This window comes from Bos taurus, chromosome 1 (genome assembly GCF_002263795.3).
Source record: "Bos taurus isolate L1 Dominette 01449 registration number 42190680 breed Hereford chromosome 1, ARS-UCD2.0, whole genome shotgun sequence".
NCBI lineage: Eukaryota > Metazoa > Chordata > Mammalia > Artiodactyla > Bovidae > Bos > Bos taurus.
In genome coordinates this window covers 59,771,398-59,789,336 of record NC_037328.1, presented here as the reverse complement: position 1 = coordinate 59,789,336, position 17,939 = coordinate 59,771,398, and the positions used below count along the sequence as shown (strand labels likewise).

Genomic DNA, 17,939 nt, shown 5'->3' with positions numbered 1-17,939 from the left:
CGACCCCATGAACCGCAGCACACCAGGCCTCCCTGTCCATCACCAACTCCTGGAGTCCACCCAAACCCATGTCCATCGAGTTGGTGATGCCATCCAACCATCTCATCCTCTGTCATCCCCTTCTCCTCCTGCCTTCAATCTTTCCCAGCATCAGGGTCTTTTCCAATGAGTCAGCTCTTCACATCAGGTGGCCAAAGTATTGGAGTTTCAGCTTCAACATCAGTCCTTCCAGTGAACACCCAGGACTGATCTCCTTTAGGATGGACTGGTTGGATCTCCTTGCAGTCCAAGGGACTCTCAAGAGTCATCTCCAACACCACAGTTCAAAAGCAGCTTGGTGACACTGAAATTTTGCAAATAGTACATACAGACTTATCTCTATAGATGCTTATTAGATATGTGAATTCAAACATGATGAAATTAATCTTTATGTTCCTCAAAGATAAGCCCATCTTTAGAAACTAAAATCTCAATGAAGCTTTATAATCTTTCTTGCCTTACTTCTTTGTGTCAAACTAAAAAGTTGGAAACGAATTCTTTAAAATACCCTCCTTCCTCATAGACAATAATTTCATTGATTGTCAAATAACATAGCTAAGCTATCCTACTAACATATTTTCACTGTTATCGTCCTTGCCTCTTGTGTTTATTTGCCTTACAGTCTGGAATCTTTCTGGTTCAAGTCTCAATGAATAGCAGACTGAAAATATTGCTTCCATCCTTTCTTCTTCCTTTCCTCAAAGATGGTTCTGTTCCTCATCCTAAATTAGTTCAGTCACTACAAAAAAAAAAAAAAGAAGATGCAAGCAATAGGTAAAATATGATAGGTAAAATGTGTGTTATTAGAAGTATATAATGGGTAAAAGAGAATTCATTCGTTATATACTATTTTTGTGTGATTCAAATTTTTTACAATGAAAAAGTTTTTAAATGCAGTCAGAATAATAAAAATTAAATAAACTCAACCAACTGATGGGTTTGTTGCCTACTTTTAAGAAGACATGAATTCAGGGAATTTCAGGGCACAGACTGTAAAATTGACCTTATCTTGACAGATTATAATTTTATGTTATTTAATGTGTTCAGTCCAGGCTTTAAAGTTACTTTGTATTACTATGTTAAAGGCAAAAGCTCAGGTCTGAAACTACAGACAGAGAAGCCTGTCATCACTTCCCATTAATTTTGAAGTTTCGTCTACTTTTAAATCTCTAGTCTCTTTATTTTCTAGTTAAAGCTGTTTTTAAATTGTGCCTATTCTTTGCCATTATAGATAAAATAGTTGAGTCTGACTCACAGATTTTCCATTTTGTTATCAGTACTTTTTCCTTTCATTTTCTGTTCTTTTTTTTCCCTTCAGTGTACTAAGTTACTGCCTTAAGGCAAGCAAGTTCTATTGTGTCAGAGTGTCAGAGTAGAAAGAGCACTGGATTAGGAGTCATGCTTTCCCACAGACTAGCTTTATGACTCTGGACATTTAATTTACTCCTTAAAAGTTTCTAATCTTAAATCTTCTTCAATTTCCCATTTGAGAATTTTTAACCATTCAAAGCTATATATCTTTTAAAAATGGCTTTTCTGGGTTAAGGTACTAGGATACTCTGTATTTTGCCCCCGTCTGACCTAAATGCATCCTGACACTATCATCCCCCTCAAATCTTAATTTTTAGGTTTGCATTCCCAGAACAACAACTCTTGACTTTTTTTGTTGAATTTTTTTCAAATGGATATTATTTTTTATAATAGTTTTAGATTTTTGGAAAAATTGAGAACATAGTATGCAAAGTTCTCATGTATCCCACACCCAGTTTTCCTTAATATTTTATATTACTGTGGTACATTTGCCACAGTTAATGAACCAGTGTTAATTTGTTATTAACTAAAGTACATGGTTTATTCAGATTTCATTGGTTTTTACCTAATGTCTTTTTCTCTTCCAGAATCCCATCCAGGATACCACATTACATTTAAAGACTATATTTTTAGAAAAGCTTTACTAGGCTCAGTTGCTCAGTCATGTCCGAATCTTTGTGACCAACCACTTGGACTATAGCCTGCCAGGTTCCTCTGTTCATGGAATTTTCCAGGCAAAAATACTAGAGTGGGTTGCCATTTCCTCCTGCAGGGGCTCTTCCCTATCCAGGGATCTAACCTGCATCTCCTATGTTTCCCGCCTTGAGAGGTGGATTCTCTACCACTGGCCACGTAGGAATCCCAGAGCAGTTTTAGGTTTGCGATAAAATTGAAAGGAAAGTACAGAGATTCCCCATGTACTCCTCCCTCGTACATGCATAGACTTCCCCGTTATCAACACTACTCACAGAATAGTAAACTTTTTAGTAAGGTTTTAAACTACATTAGCCTGGAGAAGTAAATGGTAGCCCACTCCAGTATCCTTGCCTGGAGAAATCCATGGACAGAGGAGCCTGGCAGGCTACAGTCCATGGGGCCGCCAAGAGTCAGACACAACTGAGATACTATCACTCACTCACTCAACCTACATTAGAGGCTGACATTTAGGCAGACTAGAAATAAGCACAAAACCACAAACTAAGATTTATTAAACATTTCATATGTGTCTGAGCTTATTGAGGGTTTAGCATTTGAAGGTTTATACTCCAGATGGTGCTAGTGGAACCTGCCTTCTAAGGCAGAAGACATAAGAGACACCGATTAGATTTCTGGGTTGGGAAGATCCCCTAGAGGAGGGCATGGAAACCCACTCCAGTATTCTTTCCTGGGAGAATCCCATGGAGAGGGGAGCCTGGCAGGCTATGGTCTACAGAGTCCCAAAGCGTCAGACTTGACTGAAGTGACTTAGCACCCATGCACGCACACTCCAGAAATAGTCTACTGGATTTAAATCTTGGTTCTGATTTTCTAGTTGTGGGACAGTGGACCTTATGTTTCTCATATCAGAAATGCTAGTTGTTACCAATGCTTGGATTACTATATTAGCACAAAAGCCCCTGTAGTGTACATACTTTATTTTCCCACTTTAAAGATGAAGACAAAAGAGTTAATGTTATTAAAGGAATTGTCTGAAGTAGTAGGGCTAAGATTTGAATTTAAGCAGTCTGAATTTAGAACCCATACACCTTTAACTTTTATACTTTATTTTCTCCTAATTATTAAGAAACAGATACAAAAGAAACTAAGGGCTCAAAGAAATGACTTTTTAAATGTGATCCTGAGAGAGTCTTGTGGTTATTTAAGTTCTTAATCAGTTATTCTTTCAGAATTGGTTCAATGAAATGGTGACCTTGTTTTAATAGACCACCCAATACTTTAGACATAGCTATTTTCCAGTATTATTTTTTATGAAAAGTAATTATTTTATTAATATATTTTATAACTGTAAAAACTGTGCTGTATAGAAAGTATTGAAAATGCAGAAAAACAAAGTGTATGCTTCCAGTGCTCACAGACAACTGCTTTTTTAAAGATTATGTACACTTTTTATTTAAAAACTTTTTCCAAGCTTTATTCAGGTATGATTGATAAAAATTGAATATATTTAGCTTGTACAGAATGATTTTTTTAAAGATATACAATGTGATATTTTAATAAACCTATACATTGTGAAATGATTACCATAATCTAGTTAATTAACACATCTATCACCTCACATAGTTTTTCTTTTCCTTTGTGGTGAGAACACTTAAGATTTACTCTCTTAGCAAATTGCAAGTATACAATACAGTATTATAATCAGCATGCTGTACATGACTATAATCAGCTTACTGTACATAGATCTCCAAAAGTTATTTATCTTATAATATCATTTGGGAAGAAATAGATAGAAAACTTAGGGTTTACTGAAGAGTATAAAATTACACTCTAAATTTTATTTGGAAATCAAGCTCCACCTTAAATGACCATACTAGCAATTACAAGTTTTTATATGAGTATATCTTTGTTAATTGTTTTTTTTTTAATAAAAAGTCATTTTCTAGGAATGTATTACAAAAATATTTGGCTTCACCAACCAAATTCTCAGATCCTAGAACCAGTAGTAATAGTAATGTGAATATGCCCTTTGTATTCATATGTACTTCAGTTTGGGCCTATGTAAATAGTTTAATAATGTTTATTATCATTAGATATATCATTTTCTTAGTATAAAACATTCTCTTTGTTAGTTCTAGCTAGGATTTTTTTTTTTAGAGGCTGGGGAAGCAGACTTTATAGAATGGTAGGTGAGAGTTCAATTTTTTAACTTCTTGCGAGATCTTGTGCAAATTATTTACTCTCTCTGGAGCTCAGTTTATTTCTGTGAAAAATTAGGATAATGTCCAATTACTTCGTAGTGTGGCAGGGAGGGTTAAATTTAGTAATTATGTGAAGAAAGTTTTTAAGCTCTTATATGACAGGCAAAATATAAATTGTGGATGTGTATCATTACTAGTTTGAAGAGATTCATAATACACAAAAAAATGAGGACATCTGGTTTAGGAATAAAAGGAGAAAATATATTATCATTTAATGAATTTTTACTATGCGTCAAACACTTTGTTTCTATTTTCATTGACTACATGTGCCCCATTTTTCCTAATGAAATAAAATCATGGAAAATGAGACACTTGGTTTTCACAACTAGTAAATGTGGACACTTGATGCAAATTCAGGTTTATTTGACTTTAAAGCCCATGTTTTTTTTTCCTGCTAAAGCGCTCTACTTCCTGCACACCTAGAGATGAAATGTATCATCCATGAATAATTGAGAATAAGGTGAAAAGCTAATCTTTCAAATTCTGGTTAAGATACAATGATGCTTTATAGTTATTATTCCTCCTTTTACTTTCTCTAAATATTTCAAAATGATTTGCTTTTTTTTAATCAGCACTGTGAGTTGAACAGAAAACTTTGTGAAATTTCAGGTATAATTAAGTAACTAAATATTATATATCACCAGCTAGGTTATCTCAGATCACTTATCTGAAGCATCACAAAGAACATTAATGGTTTATAATGCATTTAACAAATGAGTATTTTATAAAGAAATAAAAATTCTTAATTTTGGTGAAGTAAATGTTATTTAATATATTTCATAATATATTTACATAATATATTTAACACATTTAAATTGATATTGTATAATATCTAGGCCATCATGATTTCAAATTCATTGATGAGAATTGCCTACTTTATGCACAAAATATCCTGATGGAAACCAATATTTAAACATTTCTTATTCTCTGGAGAGGGTCTGAGAAAAGGCGAGTTCCATGTATTAATAGTTTGAGTAATCAAAGTGATGTGGGTTACACACATGGGTTAAGAAAGCTTAACTTCCAAGTCAGCTTTTCATAGTGTAACTTGCTTTGTTGGAAACATTGGGTTGACCAAAAAGTTCACTCAGGTTTTTCCATAACACATTACTGAAAATTTATATATATATATATTTTTTTAAATCTAAGAAATTAAAGTTTACTAATATGTAGATTGTTGCTGACACTGTCAAAGTATCATTTACACATATTGTAAGTTATTTAAAGCATTCTGAGGTGGGGGTGGGCATTGATTTGATTTAAGATTTGGTGGTATTGAATTTTATCTGTGCCTTGTGATGGGTCTTGGATTACATTGTCCAGTGTTAAATAGATAAACTCTCACAAAACAAACCAACTCTGGGAAAAGATACCAGAATAAAGATAAATACTAATAAGCACATTTCAACAAGAATATCTCTAATGCATTGTATGAATCTTTTGTCAGCTATATTACAAAATTTTTTTAAATGATGATTTAATCATATATGACACTAAGTCATCAAAAAATGGGGCATCCCTGGTAGCTCAGCTACTAAAGAATCTGCCTGCAATGCGGGAGACCCCAGTTCGATTCCTGGGTCAGGAAGATCCCTGGAGAAGGAATAGGCTACCCAGTCCAGTATGCTTGGGCTTCCCTGGTGCCTCAGACAGTATCAAGAGTCCACCTGCAACGCAGGAGATCTGGATTCCATCCCTGGGTTGGGAAGATCCTCTGGAGGAGGGCATGGCAACCCACTCCAGTATTCTTGCCTGGAGAATCCCCATGGACAGAGGACCCTGGGAGGCTACAGTCCATGGTGTTGCAAAAAATCTGACATGACTGAGCGACAAAGCATAACCAAAAATAATGATCAAGAGATCTATTTGAAATTTGGATTTAACATTCACTATCATTAAGGGATGAACCTCACCCTGAGTATATGGCATGCCTTGAGAAAAATGACTGAAATAATGCATGAAAAATATGACAGCAAGCAATATCACATTTATTTGTGAGCAAATGGTATTAGAAGATGCATAGAAAACATTGAAGATTTGAATAAATAAGTATCTGAATAAATTACATAGTATGAAAGGTTCACTGTATAGGTACATGGAAATATCACTATTTCTATCATTTCAACCAATGATATTTGATAAGCTCAATTTCAGTAATACTAAGAACTATGATTTATGAATCACTAAAAGGATTACTGGAAAAGGTGCTTGCCAAGCATCAAAATACCCTCTAATTAAAAAATGCATTCTGAAAAAACTATGTTAACATAGTTTTGTAGTGTTGGAGTGGTCGGTGTGGTTGGAATGGGAAAAGATTTCTGGATAAGATTACCAAGCAACTTCCACACATGAAATTCATCTACTTGTCACATATAAGCGAGCTATTTTAGCAAATCAATTAAAATGAAAGGATGCACAAGTGCTGTAGGGTGTCATTGATGTGTCTTTTTAAAAATAAAATCTTTAAAATATAATAGAAAACAGAATCAAATATAGAAGTGGAGTCTTTACAATACTTGGTAGTAAGATGGGAGAGTGGCTGTAATATTATTTGCACCACTTGAGGTTTACTGGTTCTTCAGTGGGAGATCATTGAGAAGTGATAGGAAAGTTGTTGCAGTTATGCATTTTTCTTTTACAGAATAAGAATTCTAATTTTGCTGACCTTTTCTGTGATAATAGGTGCTCTCTTAACATATATTTTTGGAAAAAGAAACATACTTGATCTTTTTTTTAAAAATAATCATACTTACAGTGAATGAGAAGATAACTGCTTTTTGAAAGATCTGTAGTATGGAGCAGACATTTTCATATTGAATGTTTGTTGTTATTTTCGAGTTGTGTGACTGTTGCCAAAGTCAATGTAATTGTAAAACTCTAGTTTCTGTATAATTTTAAAACTGCACAAAACTGTACCTGAATGTTTTTTAAAATTTGAAACAGAATTTTATAACTTGTTATAAAATCTTCCAAATGAAATCTTTAAACAGATTAACAGTTTTTTTTGGTTAAAAAAAATGAAGGTGCTACACGTACCTCTTAGTTTTTAAGAATGACTGGTGGACACATGGGAAGATGGAAATTTACTAGCCAAATTTCAGCAAAATCTTTTACGCAATTGGTGGTTGGGATTGAAAATTGAGTATTGTGATTTAATAAGCACAGCTAATGATGCTCTTCTTTCACTTGGACCTACTATTTTGTGAGGCTTTTTCCCCTCCATGACAACCATTACAGCTAAATATAACAATAACCTGGACATAGTACCAGATTTTCAAAGGACTGTTTCATAAAGGGTAAAACGAAGCTGAAATACCCAGAGTGACAAATATTTAGTCTTATTATACTCTAAAAATTTTGTTTTTTTTAGTGACAACAAGAATGTTTGAAAATTGTTGATGAATAAAACATTAAAGTTTACTTTAAAAACTATTTATTTCTTGTTTATCTCATTCTTTAAAACACCAATTACTCCATATGTTCTATAATACAAACATATATATATAATGTTTATTATATATATATATAAAATACAAATTGTAGTACAAGTCTATAATTTATAAATAATTGTATGTATTGGAGTATGGGCTTATATTTAATCAGTGCCCAGGCACAAAAACAGACATGACTCAGAACAGAGGGATTTTAATCCAAGGAATTCGTTGCAAAAGTGTTGGAAAGTCTGGAGGAAAGAAAAGAAGGTGGCAGTGTTATTTAGCAATGAGCACCTGTAGGAAGTAGGCCTTCCCCGGTGGCTCGGACTGTAAAGAATCTGCCTGCAATGTGGGAGACCCAGATTCTATCCCTGGGTTAGAAAGATCCCCTGGAGAAGGAAATGGCAACCCACTCCAGTATTCTTACCTGGAAAATCCCATGGACAGAGAGAGAAGCCTGGCAGGCTATGGTCCATGGAGTCACAAAGAATCAGACACGACTGAGAGATTAACACTAACACCTGTAGAAAGCAATGGAAAGTTTGGTTACCTAGAGTTTATGAGCACTGAGCTGCTGAGGAAGCTGGAGCACCGCTGAGGTTGTGAACGCTAGAATCGCCATGGCCACTGCTTCCCGGGAAGCCAGGTAACCACACTCCTACTGACAGGGCAGGAGCCCAGGGGTCCACAGTTCCTCCAGTGCTGTTAAACTTGCCAAGGCTGGTAGAGCTTCAGTCACCTGTGATGGCTGCTGCTGTTCTGCAGTTGTGGTCCTATTGCTGCAGCCAGCAGTCCTGAGAGCCAGATCCCAAGATCTGTGCTACAAGATCTCTGCTGCAGAGGCTGCTGAAACACCATTGCAGCAACTGCTGGTTTCAAAAACAGAAGGGAAAAAAATTCCCTTTGATCTTCTGCCGGTGCTACTCATGCCAGCAAAGCAATCTAGGAAATGTAGTTTTCAGGTTCAGCCACATAAGAGAGCATGGAAGAGGTGGGAATGGAGTTGAGAACCAACAGACAAATGATCTACCTAAGGTTCAAAATATTTTTACTGATAGGATGTATATTTTTTAAAATTGGAGAATCTATTGATCTAGGGTACAGGGGTAGTAGCTCAGTAGTAAAACCACATAATCCTCCAAATTTTATAACTTGTTTTCGAAAACAGATTCTGGTTTGTTATCTAAAGCTCGGGTTGTTTTTCAGGAGGTACACACTGGCAATAAGTCGTTTATTTATAGCCAGTATCTGTTTTGATTAGTAGTTACAGTAATGTTTCTTACTGGTCTATGCCCATGCCTTTCCAGCTATAAATATTTTAGGTATCACCCACCACTGACTAAAAACTGCTCTGATTTATTATTTATTTCTATACACTCATTAATTTAACTTTAAAAATAATAGGGGTTTCCTTGATAGCTCAGTTGGTAAAGAATCCACCTACACTGCAGGAGACTCCAGTTCCATTCCTGGGTCAGGAAGATCCCCTGGAGAAAGGATAGGCTATCCCCTCCAGTATTCTTGGGCTTCCCTCCTGGCTTAGCTGGTAAAGATATGCCTGCAATGCAGGAGACTTGGGTTTGATCCCTGGGTTGGGAAGATGCCCTGGAGAAGGGAAAGGCTACCCACTCCAGTACCAGGAATTCCATGGACTGTATATACTTCATGGGGTTGCAAAGAATGGGACATGACTGAGCGACTTTCACTTTCAGTTAAATGTAGCACTGGGGAAACTTTCAGAATTTTTTTTAATATTTAACATTTTATTTTATAACAAATATTTTATAATATTTTATTTTTGAGTATATTGTAAACATTCAATTAAACTGCTATAGCATTAATTATTGAATGGCATATTGAATTAAATGCATTTATTGGTGGAGGGAGTATAGTTAAGTTTGTTTTATACAAAACCACATGAATTTTATTAAAATATTAGCTTAAAGTGCTTTTCAGTTTATTTCAGTATCAAATTTTGGGGTATGACTTCATAAGTAGTGTATTGAAATCCCAGATCATTAAATTTCTAAAATGAAATCCACAATGATGATTTATTGCTTTCATAACCCTTTTCATAATTAATGCAGTTTTAATTATGGGCAGTATTCTTGATTATTGATTACTAATAAAAGCTATTTCCTGGTGAGACACTTATTTTATGTTCATATTCTACATAGATGATGTTGGGTGTATTATTTGTGTTGTGGAAGGTCCATTTGTTACATTTTAAGTGGTAAAATGTCACCAGTTTGAAATAGAGGAGGCTACCACGTTTAATTTAAGAATAAGCCTAAATTTATAGCTATTCAACATTAAGTAGAATATGTTTTGATAATCTGATAATTTTGAAACAACCAATATAATTATTAAAGTATAATGTAATTCATTTCAAAATTCCTATTTCACAAGAATCCTGTAAATGTATCTGACACATTATACATTCTGATTGTATGTACTCTGATTAATGAGGTTTTCCTGTATTTGTTGTTAATAGAAATGAAGAAGATTGAGATTTTATGTAGATTCTTTTCCAAAAACTTGATATAACCTTATATGTTTCAAAGGTTATGATTGTAAACCTGTAACTTATAAGGGTTAAATGAGCTTTCTTAAAAATAAGAGATACTGTTTCTACCTATTTTGAATTATCCCTGTGGCCTGTTGCCTCAGAGGAGTTAGCAGGCTCTTATCATGCTGACTCTATTATTAATAACTGGCTTCAATATTACTGGACAGATTGTTATTAATGTTTCCAACTCTTTAATCAAACTGGTTCCTGGTGTTTCTTTCATCCTGTTTGAAAGCTATTTATTTATACTCTGCTTTTCTTCATATCCTTTCTTTAAATTTTATTTTGAGATATGTGTACTTTTTCTCAAATCTGTTTAAAATAAATGTTGAAATTATCTGGGGAATATAGCTGTTCTCAGACTTGTTTCTTATCATTATTTTTTCTCCCCAAATTTCTTCCTAATCTGGCCAGTTTATTATTCTAGAAAATTTTGGAGGAGTTTTGTCAAGCCACTCCCTTTATTCCTTCAAATTCCATTTGGATTGAGTTTAGACCTAACTTCTACCACTTACTTGCTACAAGACTTTGGGCTCAGTTTCCTCATCTATAAATGAAAACATTAATAGTTCCTTTCTTATAATGCTGTGGGGAGGGTTAAATGAGTTATGTAGCATTAAGTGCAGTTATGTAGTACTACTTAGTTATGTAGCACTAAGTACAGTTCCTGACTCTCTGCAATAGTGGTAACTTTTATTATAAGAATGCATCCTTACTAATAGTAGCAACTTTTTAGATGAGAACAATATGGAGTTTGAGTTTTTGCATATAGAGTTACCAAGCAGAACAGTGGGGATCTCGCTAACCTGCTGGACAAACAATGTCTATAGCAGTTAAGATACCTCTTTTATAACTTCTATGTAATTTTTATTTTTCCTATGAAATACCCTCTGTAGTTTCTGTTACTTTTTCCTTGTATACTGAATATAATCTGTACATATGAATAAATTATTATGTAAGTGTTGAAACTTTAAAGACAGTTACTAACACTGTTCTAGATTGTTTAGGAGAGAAGATTGAGCAGGGAGCAGATATAGTTAATGTAGTATATATACCTAATACATTTTTCTAGAGCCAGGGAGATATTGAGAATGACATTTTTATGTTTTTTAATTTTTTGATTCAAATTGTATTGATTGTGTCATGAAAGTACTCTCCTCTAAATTTCTGAAGATATTCATGTCATTTAAGATCAGTTTATAGAGGTAGTATTTAATAACAACAATAATAGTCAATAGTAATCTTGTAATTCAGACAATCTCTGTGTCTTCTCACATGACCATATTTCTCCTGTAGGGAAATTTGTGGGGGAAAAAGGTGATTGACTCATATCCATATTCAAGTCATTCTATGTAGAAAAGACTTTTGGCTTTTTACTATTCACTCTTCACCATTTACTGGCCACTGTTCAAAGTGCCACTGGTCACTCCTTGGAACTCTGAAGTATGTACTGTCTCCTTAAGAAGGGCCTATGTTTTCAGAGGCTATAGCATAGGAGCTATACGTTCCTATGGCTATACTTTGATTTTTCCATTTGGGCTAAGGCCCAGGTGGCACAGTGGTAAAGAATCTGCCTGTCAGTGCAGGAGGTACAAGAGACCCGAGTTTGAGTTGGCAAGATCCCCTGGAGTAAGAAATGGCAACCCACCCCAGTATTCTTACCTGGAAAATTCCATGGACAGAGGAGCCTGGTGAGCTACTGTCCATGGGATTCCAGTCAGATGCGACTGAACGCACGTGCATGAATACACTCACACACACACACTCGGAGAAGCTAATAAACAGGGTTATAGAATATACCAAGCTTTCCACATTTGGAAAGGTTTGTATTGCAAAAACGCAGACCTCTTGGAATTTCATATTAGGCAACACTTTAAAAAAAAAACAGCAAACAAACATCTGTGGCCATCTTGACATTGGGGAATTTTTCACTGTCCCCTCTTTCCTGTGATTCTCCTCTCTTCCTCCTCCCCTCTCATTTCTATGCTCCTCTACCTTCAAACTGTTATTTAGGTCGTATGCAGCACACTTTTAAACACACAAAAAGAATTATTCAGGTTTTACTCTTTGACCCTAACCAGCTTAAAAGCTATTTTTCTTAAGGGATATGGTTCCATTCCTACAAGGAACTCTAAGGCCAGTTTCAGACTTATACTAGAACATATGTTGTAGATGTGAAAGAAATAATGGATAAATAAAATGTCCATCATTGCAACATGACTCATATTTTGACTCCTCCCCCTTCTTTTTTTTTAATCTAGGCAATAAAGGTATCTTTTGGGAATGTTCTTGTGAACAATCTTAAGCTATTCCAATTTTTTTTTCCTGTTTAGCTTCACATAATATAAAAACATTAATGATCCCTGAGAAAGGACTTGGCAATAAGTATACCTGGGCTAGGGGTATATATTCAAATGTTCTTGAGTTTAGTTGATTTGTTTTCAAAATTAAAAAAAAAAAAATCCCATCTTTTATTTACTTTTGGAAGTATTCATTTGCCAAGTCAACAATCTCTGATCAAATTACACTGTAACCCTAAAATTAATGGCATTTGATGCTCCAGGGCAATAGGTATCACTGATTTCCACATCATTTAAGAAGTACATGCACTGTGTACTTGTAGAAGACTTTACTAGGCACCTTGGGGACAATGGACAAAATTTACTTAATGAGTCTATAAGCCACACTGTTGGAGAAAAAGGTATCTTCAGTCTAATCTCAGTACCCACCCTGCAACACACACACACACACAAGTCTTTCTTTCATAAGGCATATTTTAAATTTAGGTATATATGCTTATTTTGTTTAATTTCACTTTAGTTTTTTGAGGAAAGTTCAAAAAGTTTAAGGTACTGCATTACATGGGATATTATAGGAAGTAGTGGCAAGATTATCTGCTTGTTCTAATATGATTTACATGTCTATCCCCCACCAGCCTGTGAAATCCTCACAAGCAGAAACTACATCACACGTATTATCTTCACTTTTCACTCTCAAGTATAGTAGAATGGCACATATTTGGGCACAAAATACATGTTTAGTTAACACACAAAGATCAGAGTGGTTAAATTCTCTCTTGCAGAATAAAACTTTAGTATAAAATCTTCAGAATATATCTAAATAGTTCAAAGTTAAAACCAACTACATAAAAATCATAAGATATTATTCAGCATCTATAACATCATTTATAATTAAATCCTTGCTTTTCATGCCTCTCAGGCTACAGAAAACAAGAATTTTTAAATTATATTTTATATTATTATTTATTTAATTATTTAAACAATCACTTGCATTAGTATTTGAAATTTGAACTAGGGAAACTTTAAGAACTTTCTTTCTTTCTTTCTTTTTCTTTTTTAAACACAGGGCATTGAGTAGAATAATGTATGGGAACTACATATAATGCTGCTTCTTGTTGTGTAGTCACCAAGTCGTGTTTGACCCTTTTGCAACCCTGCATCTCTAGCCCACTAGGCTCCTTCTGTCCATGGGATTTTCTAGGCAAGAATACTGGAGTGGGTTGCCATTGGGCTTTATGAATTGATAGCCTTATTGGTTACAAATTATTATATTTTCCACTTCAAGCAAATGGTTGCATATATTATGGACATTGGGAAACCAAGAAAGATGATTAAATGGATTATGTAACCTTTTAAAATAGAGTTCAGTTCAGTTTAGTTGCTCAGTTGTGTCCAACTCTTTGCGACCCCATGAACCGCAGCATGCCAGGGCTCCCTGTCCATCACCAACTCCCAGAGTCCACTCAAACCCATGTCCTTTGAGTTGGTGATGCCATCCAACCATCTCATCCTCTGTTGTCCCCTTCTCCTCCTGCCCTCAATCTTTCCCAGCATCAGGGTCTTTTCCAATGAGTCAGCTCTTCGCATCAGGTGGCCAAAGTATTGGAGTTTCAGCTTCAACATCAGCCCGTCCAATGAACACCTAGGACTGATCTCCTTTAGGATGTACTGGTTGGATCTCTTTGCAGTCCAAGCGAATCTGAAGCGTCTTCTCCGACACCACAGTTCAAAAGCATCAGTTCTTCAGCACTCAGCTTTCTTTACAGTCCAACTCTCACATCCATACGTGACCACTGGAAAAACCATAGCCTTGACTAGACAGACCTTTGTTGACAAAGTAATATCTCTGCTTTTTAATATGCTGTCTAGGTTGGTCATAACTTTCCTTCCAAGGAGTAAGCGTCTTTTAATTTCATGGCTAAAATCACCATCTGCAGTGATTTTGGAGCCCCGAAAAATAAAATCAGCCACTGTTTCCACTGTTTCCCCATCTATTTCCCATGAAGTGATCGGACCAGATGCCATGATCTTTGTTTTCTGAATGTTGAGCTTTAAGCCAATTTTTTCACTCTCCTTTTTCACTTTCATCAAGAGGCTCTTTAGTTCTTCACTTTCTGTCATAAGGGTAGTGTCATCTGCATATCTGAGGTTATTGATATTTCTCCTGGCAATCTTGATTTGAGCTTATGCTTCCTCCAGTCCAGCGTTTCTCATGATGTACTCTGCATGAAAGTTAAATAAGCAGGGTGACAATATACAGCCTTGACATACTCCTTTTCCTCTTTGGAACCAGTCTGTTGTTCCATGTCCAGTTCTAACTGTTGCTTCCTGACCTGCATACAGATTTCTCAAGAGGCAGGTCAGGTGGTCTGGTATTCCCATCTCTTTCAGAATTTTCCACAGTTTATTGTGATCCACACAGTCAAAGGCTATGGCATACTCAATAAAGCAGAAATAGATGTTTTTCTGGAACTCTATTGCTTTTTTGATGATCCAGAGGATGTTGGCAATTTGATCTCTGGTTCTTCTGCCTTTTCTAAAACCAGCCTGAACATCTGGAAGTTCACGGTTCACGTATTGCTGAAGACTGGCTTGGAGAATTTTGAGCATTACTTTACTAGCATGTGAGATGAGTGCAATTGTGCAGTAGTTTGAGCATTCTTTGGCATTGCCTTTCTTTGGGATTTGAATTACTGGACACTTAAACTAAATGTATTGAGAGTTATGGGTGTAAATTAGAAGAAAAATTTGCACCATGCTATATTGGTAAGCAAGGTAAGAGGAAGTGTCAAGATATGTTGGATTTGATTCATAACCACAGAATCTTCTGGGTAAATGAGGTTTGAGTTAGCATTAGATATTGGGAGACAATATGGTATAGAAATTAAACACATGATCTCTAAACCAGACTGGCTGAATTCAGGTCTCATTACTGTTTTGCTGTGTGATCTTGAGCAAATCACTTAACCTCTCTGTTTCTTCATCTGGAAAATGAAACTGAAAATAATGCCTGCCTCATAGGGTCATTATTAGGACTTAGTGAGTTAAGAAATGCAAAGTACTTATAGGAGTGCCTAGCACATAGTAAGAACTTAAGCATTAGCTATCATCATTATCATTATTATGTTAAGCTGGTCAATTCCTTCCTTTTAAATTTAATTTAATTTTTTATGTGAAACTGAGAATGGCTACATGGCTTGCTGAGGTTACACAAAGTGTTCGTAATAACACTGGGACCAAAACTAGTTCTTAACTTCCACCTTAGAATCTTTCTACAGGATGAAATTGCCCCATGGCATATCAACATATGAAACAATTTAACTTAATAACTTTATAACTTCAGAGCCTGATAGTCAATTAGGATTATTGTTTCATGTGGTGCAATGGTTAATTTAATACATGGGTCACCAGTTCCAGCAGGGAAAGTGTATCTTGAACTCTAGAAAGTACTAAGAATATGACACTTATTGTGCTTGGAATCTAGTAAAGTATGCAGATATGGAGAAACTGTTGAGATGTTGTGCATTTTTCACTAAGCCAAAATATTTGTTTTTCTTTTTTAATTCAACCAACTGGTTGTTCTTTAGAAGAGGTGAATAGACTTCATGGTCCTTTACATTCCTTTTGGTTCCTGTTGGTAGAAATCAAATATTGTCTTCTTATTCTCCCTGGGTTTGAAAAGGTACTTTTAAACAAAGGAATTGATGCTTATACAATGAAGTAGTTTTGTTTATGCAAAGGAACACATCCTACTTTGAGAGAATCGTAAAACACTAAACCAAGTAAAAAGCATGATTTTACAATTAATATACTTAATTATTGGTGCCTAAATGCAGAGTTTGAATAGGTCAGAATCAGTTATATTTTTCATTTTTATATGAATTTTCTTTAGAATATTTAGCCTCTATTGTACTGTTCCTAAGTTCTGTCTAGATGACACACAGCCAAACTGTACAGAAATATTTTAAGAAAGGTGGCTATCTAGGTACACAGGCAGAGTCTAGTTTAAAAAAACTGGGAGACAGGGAGAAGGGCTTGAAACTAGTTCTGTTTTCTGATCTTTGTAATTCCATGGCTGCAAATGTATCACTTATGGGAGAAAAGGCACCTGGGAGTGGGGGAAGGGGTGGGGAAACACATGATGTGGTAAGGAGTGCAGTATCAGCATTATTTTGGTTCAAGCAACATGTAGCGAAAAAAAAATGATTAGAGGCATCAGACAAAGAAAAATATTTTTTTTCTTTTCTTTTAAGGAAGCTTTATTTAGAAGCATTGATTATTTTTATTTTTTCCTCCTAATAAAAGAACAAGGGGTTTCTGCTGTGGTTTCAGATCCATAGTCTATGTAATCTTGTCCTGCTAGTGATGGAAGCTTCTTGTGGGATTTATTTCTGTTGTTGTAACACTATGTACTATATGCATTGCACCTGTTCACACAAAGTACATGGCACTGTGATGTTTGTACAGATAGATGCTTCAAATAAGAAACCAATCTGCCTTCTTCTAGAGTACCAATCTATTAGTTACTTAATTCAACTGAATTCTTTTTCTGTCTGCGATTTTGCTTATGGTCTTGATTTATTTATTGAGGAATGATTTCTTCTTTGCAGTTATCAGTTTTGTCTGAGATCAGTTTTCCTATTGTATGGAGTCTGTTTCTTTCAGAGCCTCCTTTAAGACTGCTTTGACTTTAAAATCATTACTAGGCTTTTGTCAGAGCAGATTTGTTGACACTCTTTTCACATTAAAAAATAAATTTATAAGATTGCACAAATAGGCTATGTATTTCACTATTTCCTGCTAATATGCAAAAAATGTATTTATGATAATTACATGTACTGTATGCCAGAACTGAAACAATGCATTCCTCATAATGGAGCATAAATAAAGAAGGTGGAGCCAGCTGCTCTTAAACTGTTGATTTGCAGCAGTAATGCTATAGAGAATATACCTTTTTCACTCTGTGAGTCTGGCAATACTGAACCTGTTGCTGCATTAGACGAGTTGCATTTTGCTGGATAGGGGAAGGAAGGCTGTCTGCTGTCTGGTAGGAGGGCTTTGTCTGTGCCTTTCTCTCTCTGTTTCTTTCTGTTTTTCTTTCTCTCTCTCTCTCCTCTTCTCTCTCTCTCACTCGCTTGCTCTGTCTCTGTCTCTCTCTCCCTCTCTGCCCCCCCTCCCTCCCTCTCTCTTGCTCTCTCTCTCTCTTCCCGTCTCTGTGGTTTGTAAGGTAGGTTGCAGTGTGTGTATATACACAACATCAAGAGCAGGAAAATGGACTCATTAGGGAGGCAGGCAGTCATTACCACTCACACTGTACTTCCAGGGAGACACCGATTATGAGAAGAGAAACTCAGCGCTGGGGAAGAAG

The 17,939-nt window shown here is 35.5% G+C and overlaps 1 protein-coding gene across 19 annotated transcripts in view; it reads left to right on the top strand.

Moving 5' to 3' along the window:
- ZBTB20 (zinc finger and BTB domain containing 20) overlaps positions 1 to 17,939 on the top strand; it is an 862,801-nt gene that overhangs the window by 25,390 nt on the left and 819,472 nt on the right. For 6 of the 19 annotated variants that reach the window (XM_059890136.1, XM_059890168.1, XM_059890156.1 and 3 more), the window contains one exon: positions 1 to 17,939. This exon is cut by the window's left edge. The exons of the other annotated variants lie outside the window; for them this stretch is intronic. The gene's annotated coding sequence lies outside the window, so the exon portion shown is untranslated. 19 annotated transcript variants of the gene reach the window in all.